At 43.6% G+C, this 17,200-nt stretch overlaps 1 protein-coding gene across 3 annotated transcripts in view; it reads left to right on the top strand.

The window, feature by feature from the left end:
* slit2 (slit homolog 2 (Drosophila)) overlaps positions 1-17,200 on the top strand; it is an 850,855-nt gene that overhangs the window by 629,756 nt on the left and 203,899 nt on the right. The window lies entirely within an intron of this gene.

Here is a 17,200-nt window from a genome sequence, read left to right as displayed (position 1 = left end):
TAAATCCAGCCCACCAATAGATTAACTCCTGCCCACCAATGGATTAAATCCAGCCCACCAATGGATTAAATCATGCTCTAAAAATGGTTTAAATCCTGACCACCAGTGGATTATATCCAGCCCACCAATGGATTAAATCCAGCCCACCAATGGATTAAATCCAGCCCACCAATGGATTAAATCGAGCCCAGCAATGGATTAAATCCAGGCCACCAATGGATTAAATCCAGCCCACCAATAGATTAAATCCGCCCCACCAATAGATTAAATCCTGCCCACCAATCGATTAAATCCTGCCCACGAATAGATTAAATCCGGCCCACGAATGGATTAAATGCAGCCCACCAATAGATTAAATCCGGCCCACCAACGGATTAAATTCTGCCCACCAATAGATTAAATCCTGCCCACCAATGGATTAAATCCTGCCCACCAATGGATTAAATCCAGCCCACCAATGGATTAAATCCAGCCCACCAATAGATTAAATCCGGCCCACCAATAGATTAAATCCTGCTCTAAAAATGGATTAAATCCTGACCACCAATGGATTATATCCAGCCCACCAATAGATTAAATCCAGCCCACCAATAGATTAAATCCAGCTCACCAATGGATTAACTCCAGCCCACCAATCGGTTAAATCCTGCCCACCAATTCATTAAATCCAGCCCACCAATAGATTAAATCCGGCCCACCAATACATTAAATCCGGCCCACCAATAGATTAAATCCGGCGCACCAATGGATTAAATCCAGCCCACCAGTAAATTAAATCCAGCCCACCAATGGATTAAATCCTGCCCACCAATAGATTAAATCGTGCCCAACAATGGAGTAAATCCAATACAACAATAGATTCAACCCAGCCCACCAATGGATTAAATCCAGCACACCAAGAGATTAAATCCAGCCCACGAATGCATTCGATCCAGCCCACCAGTGGATTAAATCCTGACCACCAGTGGATTAAATCCAACCCACCAATAGATTAAATCCAGCCCACCAATAGATTAAATCCGGCTCTAAAAATGGTTTAAATCCTGACCACCAGTGGATTATATCCAGCCCACGAATAGATTAAATCCGGCCCACGAATGGATTAAATGCAGCCCACTAATAGATTAAATCCAGCCCACCAATGGATTAAATCCTGCCCACCAATAGATTAAATCCAGCCCACCAATGGATTAAATCCTGCCCACCAATGGATTAAATCCAGCCCACCAATGGATTAAATCCAGCCCACCAATAGGTTAAATCCTGCCCACCAATAGATTAAGTCCGGCCCACCAATAGATTAAGTCCGCCCCACCAACAGATTAAATCCAGCCCACCAATAGTTTAAATCCTGCCCACCAAAGGATTAAATCCAGCACACCAATAGATTAAATCCCGCCCACGAATGCATTATATCCAGCCCAGCAATAGATTAAATCCGGCCCACCAATAGATTAAATCCTGCCCACCAATGGATTGAATCCAGCCCACCAATAGATTAAATCCTGCCCACCAATGGATTAACTCCAGCCCACCAATAGGTTAAATCCAGCCCACCAATAGGTTAAATCCTGCCCACCAATGGATTAAACCCGGCCCACCAATGGATTAAATCCTGCCCACCAATGGATTAAATCGAGCCCACCAATGGATTAATTCCAGCCCACCAATTGATTAAATACTGCACACCAACAGATTAAACCCGGCCCACCAATGGATTAAATCCTGCCCACCAATAGATTAAATCCGGCCCACCAATGGATTAAATCCTGCCCACCAATAGGTTAAATCCTGCCCACCAATAGATTAAACCCGGCCCACCAATGGATTAAATCCTGCCCACCAATAGATTAAATCCAGCTCACCAATCGATTAACTCCAGCCCACCAACAGGTTAAATACTGCCCACCAATACATTAAATCCAGCCCACCAATGGATTAAATCCAGCCCACCAATAGATTAAATCCAGCCCACCAATGGATTAAATCCAGGCCACCAACGGATTAAACCCAGCCCACCAATAGATTAAATCCAGCCCACCAATGGATTAAATCCTGCTCTAAAAATGGATTAAATCCTGCCCACCAATGGATTAAATCCAGCCCACCAATGGATTAAATCCTGCCCACCAATGGATTAAATCGAGCCCACCAATGAATTAAATCCCGCCCACCAATGGATTAAATCCAGCCCACCAACAGATTAAATCCAGCCCACCAATGGATTAAATCCTGCTCTAAAAATGGTTTAAATCCTGACCACCAGTGGATTATATCCAGCCCACCAATAGATTAAATCCAGCTCACCAATGGATTAACTCCAGCCCACCAATAGGTTAAATCCTGCCCACCAATAGATTAAGTCCAGCCCACCAATCGATTAAGTCCGGCCCACCAATAGTTTAATCCAGCCCACCAATAGATTCAACCCAGCCACCAATGGATTAAATCCAGCACACCAAGAGATTAAATCCAACCCACCAATGGATTAAATCCTGCCCACCAATGGATTAAATCCAGCCCACCAATGGATTAAATCCCGCCCACCAATGGATTAAATCCAGCCCACCAATAGATTAAATCCTGCCCACCAATGAATTAAATCTGGCCCACCAATAGATTAAATGCAGCCCACCAATAGGTTAAATCCAGCCCACCAATGGATTAAATCCAGCCCACCAATAGATTAAATCCTGCCCACCAATCGATTAAATCCTGCCCACCAATGGATTAAATCCAGCCCACCAATAGATTAAATCCGGCCCACCAATAGATTAAAACCTGCCAACCAACAGATTAAATCCTGCCCACGAATAGATTAAATCCGGCCCACGAATGGATTAAATGCAGCCCACCAATCGATTAAATCCTGCCCACCAATGGATTAAATCCTGCTCTAAAAATGGATTAAATCCTGCCCACCAATGGATTAAATCCTGCCCACCAATGGATTAAATCCGGCCCACCAATAGATTAAAACCTGCCAAACAACAGATTAAATCCTGCCCACGAATAGATTAAATCCGGCCCACGAATGGATTAAATGCAGCCCACCAATGGATTAAATCCAGCCCACCAATGGATTAAATCCTGCCCACCAATGGATTAAATCCTGACCCCCAGTGGATCAAATGCAGCCCACCAACAGATTCAATCCTGCCGACCAATACATTAAATCCAGCCCACCAATGTATTAAATCCAGCCCACCAATTGATTAAATCCAGTCCACCAAGCGATTAAATCCAGGCCACCAATGGATAAAACCAGCCCACCAATAGATTAAATCTCGCCCACCAATGGATTAAATCCCGCCCACCAATGGATTAAATATAGCCCACCAATTGATTAATTCCAGCCCACCAATAGATTAAATCCAGCCCACCAATGGATTAAATCCAGCCCACGAATGCATTAAATCCAGCTCACCAATAGATTAAGTCCAGCCCACCAATCGATTAAATTCGGCCCACCAATCGATTAAATCCAGCTCACCAATGGATTAAATCCTGCCCACCAATGGATTAAATCCAGCCCACCAATGGATTAAATCCCGCCCACCAATAGATTAAATCCTGCCCACCAATGAATTAAATCTGGCCCACCAATAGATTAAATCCAGCCCACCAATAGGTTAAATCCAGCCCACCAATGGATTAAATCCAGCCCACCAATAGATTAAATCCTGCCCACCAATCGATTAAATCCTGCCCACCAATGGATTAAATCCGGCCCACCAATAGATTAAAACCTGCCAACCAACAGATTAAATCCTGCCCACGAATAGATTAAATCCGGCCCACGAATGGATTAAATGCAGCCCACCAATCGATTAAATCCTGCCCACCAATGGATTAAATCCTGCTCTAAAAATGGATTAAATCCTGCCCACCAATCGATTAAATCCTGACCACCAATGGAATAAATCCAGCCCACCAATCGATTAAATCCTGCCTACCAAAGGATTAAATCGAGCCCACCAATGGATTAAATCCAGCCCACCAATCGATTAAATCCTGCCCACCAATCGATTAAATCCTGCCCACCAATGGATTAAATCCAGCCCACCAATAGATTAAATCCGGCCCACCAATAGATTAAAACGTGCCAACCAACATATTAAATCCTGCCCACGAATAGATTAAATCCGGCCCACGAATGGATTAAATGCAGCCCACCAATCGATTAAATCCTGACCACCAATGGATTAAATCCAGCCCACCAATCGATTAAATCCTGCCTACCAAAGGATTAAATGCTGCCCACCAATGGATTAAATCCAGCCCACCAATAGATTAAATCCGGCCCACCAACAGATTAAAACCTGCCAACCAACAGATTAAATCCTGCCCACGAATAGATTAAATCCGCCCCACGAATGGATTAAATGCAGCCCACCAATGGATTAAATCCTGCCCACCAATAGATTAAATCCGGCCCACCATTAGAATAAATCCTGCCCACCAATGGATTAAATCCAGCGCACCAATGGATTAAATCCTGCACACCAATGGATTAAATTCTGCCCACCAATCGATTTGGTCCAGCCCACCAATGGATTAAATCCAGCCCACCAATGGATTAAATCCAGCCCACCAATGGATTAAATCTAGCCCACCAATGGATTAAATCCCGCCCACCAATGGATTAAATCCAGCCCACCAATGGATTAAATCCAGCCCACCAATAGATTAAATCCTGCCCACCAACAGATTAAATCCAGCCCACCAATGGATTAAATCCTGCCCACCAATAGATTTGGTCCAGCCCACCAATGGATTAAATCCAGCTCACCAATGGATTAAATCCTGACCACCAGTGGATTATATCCAGCCCACCAATAGATTACATCCAGCTCACCAATGGATTCACTCCAGGCCACCAGTAGGTTAAATCCTGCCCACCAATAGATTAAGTCCAGCCTACCAATAGATTAAATTCAGCCCACCAATGGATTAAATCCTGCTCTAAAAATGGATTAAATCCTGACCACCAGTGGATTATATCCAGCCCACCAGTGGATTAAATCCAGCCCACCAATAGATTAAATCCAGCTCACCAATGGATTAACTCCAGCCCACCAATAGGTTAAATCCTGCCCACCAATAGATTAAATCCAGCCCACCAATACATTAAATCCAGCCCACCAATGGATTAATTCCGCCCTACCAATAAATTAAATCCAGCCCACCAATCGATTAAATCCTGCCCACCAATGGATTAAATCCAGCCCACCAATGGATTAAATCCAGCCCACCAACAGATTAAATCCTGCCCACCGATGGATGAAATCCAGCCCACCAATGGATTAAATCCCGCCCACCAATGGATTAAATCCTGGCCACCAACAGATTAAATCCTGGCCACCAATGGATTAAATCCTGCTCTAAAAATTTATTAAATACTGACCACCAGTGGATTATATCCAGCCCACCAATAGATTAAATCCAACCCACCAATAGTTTAAATCCAGCTCACGAATGGATTAACTCCAGCCACCAGTAGGTTAAATCCAGCCCACCAATTGATTAAATCCTGCCCACCAATAGATTAAATCCTGCCTACCAAAGGATTAAATCCTGCCCACCAATAGATTCAATCCAGCCCACCAATCGATTAAATCCAGCCCACCAATACATTAAATCCTGCCCACCAATAGATTAAATTCCGCCCACCAATAGATTAAATCCAGCCCACCAATACATTAAATCCTGCCAACCAATAAATTAAATCCAGCCCACCAATAGATTAAACCAAGCCCACCAATAGATTAAATCCTGCTGACCAATAGATTAAACCTGCCCACCAATAGATTAAATCATGCCCACCAATGCATTAAATCCAACCCACCAAAAGATTAAATCCGGCCCACCAATAGATTAAATCCGGTCAGCCAATAGATTAAATCCAGCCCATCAATGGATTAAATCCAGCCCACCAATAGGTTTAATCCTGCCCACCAATGTATTAAATCCAGCACACCAATACATTCAATCCAGCTCACGAATGCATTAAACCCAGCCCACCAACAGATTAAATCCAGCCCACCAATAGATTAAATCCGCCCCACCAATAGATTGAATCCAGCCCACCAAGTGATTAAATCCTTCCCACCAATGGATTAAATCCTGACCACCAGTGGATTAAATCCAGCCCACCAATAAATAAAATCCAGCCCACCAATGGAGTAAATCCAATACACCAATAGATTCAACCCAGCCCACCAATGGATTAAATCCAGCACACCAAGAGATTAAATCCAGCCCACGAATACATTCGATCCAGCCCACCAATGGATTAAATCCTGACCACCAGTGGATTGAATCCAACCCACCAATAGATTAAATCCAGCCCACCAATAGATTAAATCCTGCTCTAAAAATGGTTTAAATCCTGACCACCAGTGGATTATATCCAGCCCACGAATAGATTAAATGCAGCCCACCAATAGATTAAATCCGGCCCACCAATGGATTAAATTCTGCCCACCAATAGATTAAATCCTGCCCACCAATGGATTAAATCCAGCCCACCAATGGATTAAATCCAGCCCACCAATAGATTAAATCCAGCCCACCAATGGATTAAATTCTGCCCACCAATAGATTAAATCCAGCTCACCAATGGATTAACTCCAGCCCACCAATCGGTTAAATCCTGCCCACCAATAGATTAAATCCAGCCCACCAATAGATTAAATCCTGCCCACTAATTGATTAAATCCGGCCCACGAATGGATTAAATGCAGCCCACAAATAGATTAAATCTGGCCCACCAATGGATTAAATCCTGCCCACCAATGGATTAAATCCAGCCCACCAATGGATTAAATCCCGCCCACCAATGCATTAAATCCAGCCCACCAATAGATTAAATCCTGCCCACCAATGAATTAAATCTGGCCCACCAATAGATTAAATCCAGCCCACCAATAGGTTAAATCCAGCCCACCAATGGATTAAATCCAGCCCACCAATAGATTAAATCCTGCCCACCAATCGATTAAATCCTGCCCACCAATGGATTAAATCCAGCCCACCAATAGATTAAATCCGGCCCACCAATAGATTAAAACCTGCCAACCAACAGATTAAATCCTGCCCACGAAAAGATTAAATCCGGCCCACGAATGGATTAAATGCAGCCCACCAATCGGTTAAATCCTGCCCACCAATCGATTAAATCCAGCCCACCAATAGATTAAATCCGGCCCACCAATAGATTAAATCCGGCCCACCAATAGATTAAATCCGGCGCACCAATGGATTAAATCCAGCCCACCAATAAATTAAATCCAGCCCACCAATGGATTAAATCCTGCCCACCAATAGATTAAATCGTGCCCAACAATGGAGTAAATCCAATACAACAATAGATTCAACCCAGCCCACCAATGGATTAAATCCAGCACACCAAGAGATTAAATCCAGCCCACGAATGCATTCGATCCAGCCCACCAGTGGATTAAATCCTGACCACCAGTGGATTAAATCCAACCCACCAATAGATTAAATCCAGCCCACCAATAGATTAAATCCGGCTCTAAAAATGGTTTAAATCCTGACCACCAGTGGATTATATCCAGCCCAAGAATAGATTAAATCCGGCCCACGAATGGATTAAATGCAGCCCACTAATAGATTAAATCCAGCCCACCAATGGATTAAATCCTGCCCACCAATAGATTAAATCCAGCCCACCAATGGATTAAATCCTGCCCACCAATGGATTAAATCCAGCCCACCAATGGATTAAATCCAGCCCACCAATAGGTTAAATCCTGCCCACCAAAAGATTAAGTCCGGCCCACCAATAGATTAAGTCCGCCCCACCAACAGATTAAATCCAGCCCACCAATAGATTAAATCCTGCCCACCAAAGGATTAAATCCAGCACACCAACAGATTAAATCCCGCCCACGAATGCATTATATCCAGCCCAGCAATAGATTAAATCCGGCCCACCAATAGATTAAATCCTGCCCACCAATGGATTAAATCCAGCCCACCAATGGATTAATTCCAGCCCACCAATTGATTAAATACTGCACACCAACAGATTAAACCCGGCCCACCAATGGATTAAATCCTGCCCACCAATGGATTAAATCCAGCCCACCAATGGATTAATTCAAGCCCACCAATTGATTAAATACTGCACACCAACAGATTAAACCCGGCCCACCAATGGATTAAATCCTGCCCACCAATAGATTAAATCCGGCCCACCAATGGATTAAATCCTGCCCACCAATAGGTTAAATCCTGCCCACCAATAGATTAAACCCGGCCCACCAATGGATTAAATCCAGCCCACCAATAGATTAAATCCAGCCCACCAATGGATTCAATCCAGCCCACCAATGGATTAAATCCAGGCCACCAACGGATTAAACCCAGCCCACCAATAGATTAAATCCAGCCCACCAATGGATTAAATCCTGCTCTAAAAATGGATTAAATCCTGCCCACCAATGGATTAAATCCAGCCCACCAATGGATTAAATCCTGCCCACCAATGGATTAAATCGAGCCCACCAATGAATTAAATCCCGCCCACCAATGGATTAAATCCAGCCCACCAACAGATTAAATCCAGCCTACCAATGGATTAAATCCTGCTCTAAAAATGGTTTAAATCCTGACCACCAGTGGATTATATCCAGCCCACCAGTAGATTAAATCCAGCTCACCAATGGATTAACTCCAGCCCACCAACAGGTTAAATCCTGCCCACCAATAGATTAAGTCCAGCCCAACAATCGATTAAGTCCGGCCCACCAATAGTTTAATCCAGCCCACCAATAGATTCAACCCAGCCCACCAATGGATTAAATCCAGCACACCAAGAGATTAAATCCAACCCACCAATGGATTAAATCCTGCCCACCAATGGATTAAATCCAGCCCACCAATGGATTAAATCCCGCCCACCAATGGATTAAATCCAGCCCACCAATAGATTAAATCCTGCCCACCAATGGATTAAATCCGGCCCACCAATAGATTAAAACCTGCCAACCAACAGATTAAATCCTGCCCATGAATAGATTAAATCCGGCCCACCAATGGATTAAATGCAGCCCACCAATCGATTAAATCCTGCCCACCAATGGATTAAATCCTGCTCTAAAAATGGATTAAATCCTGCCCACCAAAGGATTAAATCCTGCCCACCAATGGATTAAATCCAGCCCACCAATAGATTAAATCCGGCCCACCAATAGATTAAAACCTGCCAACCAACAGATTAAATCCTGCCCACGAATAGATTAAATCCGGCCCACGAATGGATTAAATGCAGCCCACCAATGGATTAAATCCAGCCCACCAATGGATTAAATCCTGCCCACCAATGGATTAAATCCTGACCCCCAGTTGATCAAATGCAGCCCACCAACAGATTCAATCCTGCCGACCAATACATTAAATCCAGGCCACCAATGGATAAAACCAGCCCACCAATAGATTAAATCTCGCCCACCAATGGATTAAATCCCGCCCACCAATGGATTAAATATAGCCCACCTATTGATTAATTCCAGCCCACCAATAGATTAAATCCAGCCCACCAATGGATTAAATCCTGCCCACCAATAGATTAAATCCGGCCCACCAATGGATTAAATCCTGCCCACCAATAGGTTAAATCCTGCCCACCAATAGATTAAACCCGGCCCACCAATGGATTAAATCCTGCCCACCAATAGATTAAATCCAGCTCACCAATCGATTAACTCCAGCCCACCAATAGGTTAAATACTGCCCACCAATACATTAAATCCAGCCCACCAATGGATTAAATCCAGCCCACCAATAGATTAAATCCAGCCCACCAATGGATTCAATCCAGCCCACCAATGGATTAAATCCAGGCCACCAACGGATTAAACCCAGCCCACCAATAGATTAAATCCAGCCCACCAATGGATTAAATCCTGCTCTAAAAATGGATTAAATCCTGCCCACCAATGGATTAAATCCAGCCCACCAATGGATTAAATCCTGCCCACCAATGGATTAAATCGAGCCCACCAATGAATTAAATCCCGCCCACCAATGGATTAAATCCAGCCCACCAACAGATTAAATCCAGCCTACCAATGGATTAAATCCTGCTCTAAAAATGGTTTAAATCCTGACCACCAGTGGATTATATCCAGCCCACCAATAGATTAAATCCAGCTCACCAATGGATTAACTCCAGCCCACCAATAGGTTAAATCCTGCCCACCAATAGATTAAGTCCAGCCCAACAATCGATTAAGTCCGGCCCACCAATGGATTAAATCCCGCCCACCAATGGATTAAATCCAGCCCACCAATAGATTAAATCCTGCCCACCAATGAATTAAATCTGGCCCACCAATAGATTAAATGCAGCCCACCAATAGGTTAAATCCAGCCCACCAATGGATTAAATCCAGCCCACCAATAGATTAAATCCTGCCCACCAATCGATTAAATCCTGCCCACCAATGGATTAAATCCAGCCCACCAATAGATTAAATCCGGCCCACCAATAGATTAAAACCTGCCAACCAACAGATTAAATCCTGCCCATGAATAGATTAAATCCGGCCCACCAATGGATTAAATGCAGCCCACCAATCGATTAAATCCTGCCCACCAATGGATTAAATCCTGCTCTAAAAATGGATTAAATCCTGCCCACCAATGGATTAAATCCTGCCCACCAATGGATTAAATCCAGCCCACCAATAGATTAAATCCGGCCCACCAATAGATTAAAACCTGCCAACCAACAGATTAAATCCTGCCCACGAATAGATTAAATCCGGCCCACGAATGGATTAAATGCAGCCCACCAATGGATTAAATCCAGCCCACCAATGGATTAAATCCTGCCCACCAATGGATTAAATCCTGACCCCCAGTGGATCAAATGCAGCCCACCAACAGATTCAATCCTGCCGACCAATACATTAAATCCAGGCCACCAATGGATAAAACCAGCCCACCAATAGATTAAATCTCGCCCACCAATGGATTAAATCCCGCCCACCAATGGATTAAATATAGCCCACCTATTGATTAATTCCATCCCACCAATAGATTAAATCCAGCCCACCAATGGATTAAATCCAGCCCACCAAACATTAAATCTAGCCCACCAATGGATTAAATCCAGCCCATGAATGCATTAAATCCAGCTCACCAATAGATTAAGTCCAGCCCACCAATCGATTAAATTCGGCCCACCAATCGATTAAATCCAGCTCACCAATGGATTAAATCCTGCCCACCAATGGATTAAATCCAGCCCACCAATGGATTAAATCCCGCCCACCAATGGATTAAATCCAGCCCACCAATAGATTAAATCCTGCCCACCAATGAATTAAATCTGGCCCACCAATAGATTAAATCCAGCCCACCAATAGGTTAAATCCAGCCCACCAATGGATTAAATCCAGCCCACCAATAGATTAAATCCTGCCCACCAATCGATTAAATCCTGCCCACCAATGGATTAAATCCAGCCCACCAATAGATTAAATCCGGCCCACCAATAGATTAAAACCTGCCAACCAACAGATTAAATCCTGCCCACGAATAGATTAAATCCGGCCCACGAATGGATTAAATGCAGCCCACCAATCGATTAAATCCTGACCACCAATGGATTAAATCCAGCCCACCAATCGATTAAATCCTGCCTACCAAAGGATTAAATCCTGCCCACCAATGGATTAAATCCAGCCCACCAATAGATTAAATCCGGCCCACCAACAGATTAAAACCTGCCAACCAACAGATTAAATCCTGCCCACGAATAGATTAAATCCGGCCCACGAATGGATTAAATGCAGCCCACCAATGGATTAAATCCTGCCCACCAATAGATTAAATCCGGCCCACCAATAGAATAAATCCTGCCCACCAATGGATTAAATCCAGCCCACCAATGGATTAAATCCTGCACACCAATGGATTAAATTCTGCCCACCAATCGATTTGGTCCAGCCCACCAATGGATTAAATCCAGCCCACCAATGGATTAAATCCAGCCCACCAATGGATTAAATCTAGCCCACCAATGGATTAAATCCCGCCCACCAATGGTTAAATCCAGCCCACCAATGGATTAAATCCAGCCCACCAATAGATTAAATCCTGCCCACCAACAGATTAAATCCAGCCCACCAATGGATTAAATCCTGCCCACCAATAGATTACATCCAGCTCACCAATGGATTCACTCCAGGCCACCAGTAGGTTAAATCCTGCCCACCAATAGATTAAGTCCAGCCTACCAATAGATTAAATCCAGCCCACCAATGGATTAAATCCTGCTCTAAAAATGGATTAAATCCTGACCACCAGTGGATTATATCCAGCCCACCAGTGGATTAAATCCAGCCCACCAATAGATTAAATCCAGCTCACCAATGGATTAACTCCAGCCCACCAATAGGTTAAATCCTGACCACCAATAGATTAAATCCAGCCCACCAATACATTAAATCCAGCCCACCAATGGATTAATTCCGCCCTACCAATAAATTAAATCCAGCCCACCAATCGATTAAATCCTGCCCACCAATGGATTAAATCCAGCCCACCAATGGATTAAATCCAGCCCACCAACAGATTAAATCCTGCCCACCGATGGATGAAATCCAGCCCACCAATGGATTAAATCTCGCCCACCAATGGATTAAATCCAGCCCACCAACAGATTAAATCCTGGCCACCAATGGATTAAATCCAGACCACCAATAGATTAAATCCAGGCCACCAATAGATTAAATACAGCCCACGAATGGATTAAATCCTGCTCTAAAAATTTATTAAATACTGACCACCAGTGGATTATATCCAGCCCACCAATAGATTAAATCCAACCCACCAATAGTTTAAATCCAGCTCACGAATGGATTAACTCCAGCCACCAGTAGGTTAAATCCAGCCCACCAATTGATTGAATCCTGCCCACCAATAGATTAAATCCTGCCCACCAAAGGATTAAATCCTGCCCACCAATAGATTCAATCCAGCCCACCAATCGATTAAATCCAGCCCACCAATGCATTAAATCCTGCCCACCAATAGATTAAATTCCGCCCACCAATAGATTAAATCCAGCCCACCAATACATTAAATCCTGCCAACCAATAAATTAAATCCAGCCCACCAATAGATTTAACCAAGCCCACCAATAGATTAAATCCTGCTGACCAATAGATTAAACCTGCCCACCAATAGATTAAATCATGCCCACCAATGCATTAAATCCAACCCACCAAAAGATTAAATCCGGCCCACCAATAGATTAAATCCGGTCCGCCAATAGATTAAATCCAGCCCATCAATGGATTAAATCCAGCCCACCAATAGATTTAAGCCTGCCCACCAATGTATTAAATCCAGCACACCAATACATTCAATCCAGCTCACGAATGCATTAAACCCAGCCCACCAACAGATTAAATCCAGCCCACCAATAGATTAAATCCGCCCCACCAATAGATTGAATCCAGCCCACCAAGTGATTAAATCCTTCCCACCAATGGATTAAATCCTGACCACCAGTGGATTAAATCCAGCCCACCAATAAATAAAATCCAGCCCACCAATGGAGTAAATCCAATACACCAATAGATTCAACCCAGCCCACCAATGGATTAAATCCAGCACACCAAGAGATTAAATCCAGCCCACGAATGCATTCGATCCAGCCCACCAATGGATTAAATCCTGACCACCAATAGATTAAATCCTGCTCTAAAAATGGTTTAAATCCTGACCACCAGGGGATTATATCCAGCCCACAAATAGATTAAATGCAGCCCACCAATAGATTAAATCCAGCACACCAATCGATTAAATCCTGCCCAGCAATGGATTAATTCCAGCCCACCAATAGATTAAATCCAGCCCACCAATGGATTAAATTCTGCCCACCAATAGATTAAATCCTGCCCACCAATGGATTAAATCTAGCCCACCAATTGATTAAATCCTGCCCACCAATAGATTAAATCCGGCCCACCAATGGATTAAATTCTGCCCACCAATAGATTAAATCCAGCTCACCAATGGATTAACTCCAGCCCACCAATCGGTTAAATCCTGCCCACCAATAGATTAAATCCAGCCCACCAATAGATTAAATCCTGCCCACGAATTGATTAAATCCGGCCCACGAATGGATTAAATGCAGCCCACAAATAGATTAAATCTGGCCCACCAATGGATTAAATCCTGCCCACCAATGGATTAAATCCAGCCCACCAATGGATTAAATTTCGCCCACCAATGCATTAAATCCAGCCCACCAATAGATTAAATCCTGCCCACCAATGAATTAAATCTGGCCCACCAATAGATTAAATCCAGCCCACCAATAGGTTAAATCCAGCCCACCAATGGATTAAATCCAGCCCACCAATAGATTAAATCCTGCCCACCAATCGATTAAATCCTGCCCACCAATGGATTAAATCTAGCCCACCAATAGATTAAATCCGGCCCACCAATAGATTAAAACCTGCCAACCAACAGATTAAATCCTGCCCACGAATAGATTAAATCCGGCCCACGAATGGATTAAATGCAGCCCACCAATCGATTAAATCCTGCCCACCAATGGATTAAATCCAGCCCACCAATCGATTAAATCCTGCCCACCAAAGGATTAAATCCTGCCCACCAATGGATTAAATCCAGCCCACCAATAGATTAAATCCGGCCCACTAATAGATTAAAACCTGCCAACCAACAGATTAAATCCTGCCCACGAATAGATTAAATCCGGCCCACGAATGGATTAAATGCAGCCCACCAATGGATTAAATCCTGCCCACCAATGGATTAAATCCAGCCCACCAATGGATTAAATCCTGCCCACCAATGGATTAAATCCTGACCCCCAGTGGATCAAATGCAGCCCACCAACAGATTCAATCCTGCCGACCAATACATTAAATCCAGCCCACCAATGTATTAAATCCAGCCCACCAATAGATTAAATCCAGCCCACCAATGGATTAAATCCAGGCCACCAACGGATTAAACCCAGCCCACCAATAGATTAAATCCAGCCCACCAATGGATTAAATCCTGCTCTAAAAATGCATTAAATCCTGACCACCAGTGGATTATATCCAGCGCACCAATAGATTAAATCCAGCCCACGAATGGATTAAATCCTGCCCACCAATGGATTAATTGCCGCCCACCAATAGATTAAATCCGGCCCAGCAATCGATTAAATCCAGCCCACCAATGGATTAAATCCAGCCCACCAATGGATTAAATCCAGCCCACCAATAGATTAAGTCCAGCCCACCAATGGATTAAATCCAGCCCACAAATAGATTAAATCCAGCCCACCAATGGATTAAATTCAGCCCACGAATGCATTCAATCCAGCCCACCAATGGATTAAATCCTGACCACCAGTGGATTAAATCCATCCCACCAATAGATTAAATCCAGCCCACCAATGGATTAAATCCTGCTCTAAAAATGGATTAAATCCTGACCACCAGTGGATTATATCCAGCCCACCAGTGGATTAAATCCAGCCCACCAATAGATTAAATCCAGCTCACCAATGGATTAACTCCAGCCCACCAATAGGTTAAATCCTGACCACCAATAGATTAAATCCAGCCCACCAATACATTAAATCCAGCCCACCAATGGATTAATTCCGCCCTACCAATAAATTAAATCCAGCCCACCAATGGATTAAATCCAGCCCACCAACAGATTAAATCCTGCCCACCGATGGATGAAATCCAGCCCACCAATGGATTAAATCTCGCCCACCAATGGATTAAATCCAGCCCACCAACAGATTAAATCCTGGCCACCAATGGATTAAATCCAGACCACCAATAGATTAAATCCAGGCCACCAATAGATTAAATACAGCCCACGAATGGATTAAATCCTGCTCTAAAAATTTATTAAATACTGACCACCAGTGGATTATATCCAGCCCACCAATAGATTAAATCCAACCCACCAATAGTTTAAATCCAGCTCACGAATGGATTAACTCCAGCCACCAGTAGGTTAAATCCAGCCCACCAATTGATTGAATCCTGCCCACCAATAGATTAAATCCTGCCCACCAAAGGATTAAATCCTGCCCACCAATAGATTCAATCCAGCCCACCAATCGATTAAATCCAGCCCACCAATGCATTAAATCCTGCCCACCAATAGATTAAATTCCGCCCACCAATAGATTAAATCCAGCCCACCAATACATTAAATCCTGCCAACCAATAAATTAAATCCAGCCCACCAATAGATTAAACCAAGCCCACCAATAGATTAAATCCTGCTGACCAATAGATTAAACCTGCCCACCAATAGATTAAATCATGCCCACCAATGCATTAAATCCAACCCACCAAAAGATTAAATCCGGCCCACCAATAGATTAAATCCGGTCCGCCAATCGATTAAATCCAGCCCATCAATGGATTAAATCCAGCCCACCAATAGATTTAAGCCTGCCCACCAATGTATTAAATCCAGCACACCAATACATTCAATCCAGCTCACGAATGCATTAAACCCAGCCCACCAACAGATTAAATCCAGCCCACCAATAGATTAAATCCGCCCCACCAATAGATTGAATCCAGCCCACCAAGTGATTAAATCCTTCCCACCAATGGATTAAATCCTGACCACCAGTGGATTAAATCCAGCCCACCAATAAATAAAATCCAGCCCACCAATGGAGTAAATCCAATACACCAATAGATTCAACCCAGCCCACCAATGGATTAAATCCAGCACACCAAGAGATTAAATCCAGCCCACGAATGCATTCGATCCAGCCCACCAATGGATTAAATCCTGACCACCAATAGATTAAATCCTGCTCTAAAAATGGTTTAAATCCTGACCACCAGTGGATTATATCCAGCCCACGAATAGATTAAATGCAGCCCACCAATAGATTAAATCCAGCACACCAATCGATTAAATCCTGCCCAGCAATGGATTAATTCCAGCCCACCAATAGATTAAATCCAGCCCACCAATGGATTAAATTCTGCCCACCAATAGATTAAATCCTGCCCACCAATGGATTAAATCTAGCCCACCAATTGATTAAATCCTGCCCACCAATAGATTAAATCCGGCCCACCAATGGATTAAATTCTGCCCACCAATAGATTAAATCCAGCTCACCAATGGATTAACTCCA

The sequence above is a fragment of the Pristiophorus japonicus genome, chromosome 2 (genome assembly GCF_044704955.1).
Source record: "Pristiophorus japonicus isolate sPriJap1 chromosome 2, sPriJap1.hap1, whole genome shotgun sequence".
In the NCBI taxonomy this organism is placed as follows: domain Eukaryota; kingdom Metazoa; phylum Chordata; class Chondrichthyes; family Pristiophoridae; genus Pristiophorus; species Pristiophorus japonicus.
This window is presented reverse-complemented; position numbering and strand designations above follow the sequence as displayed.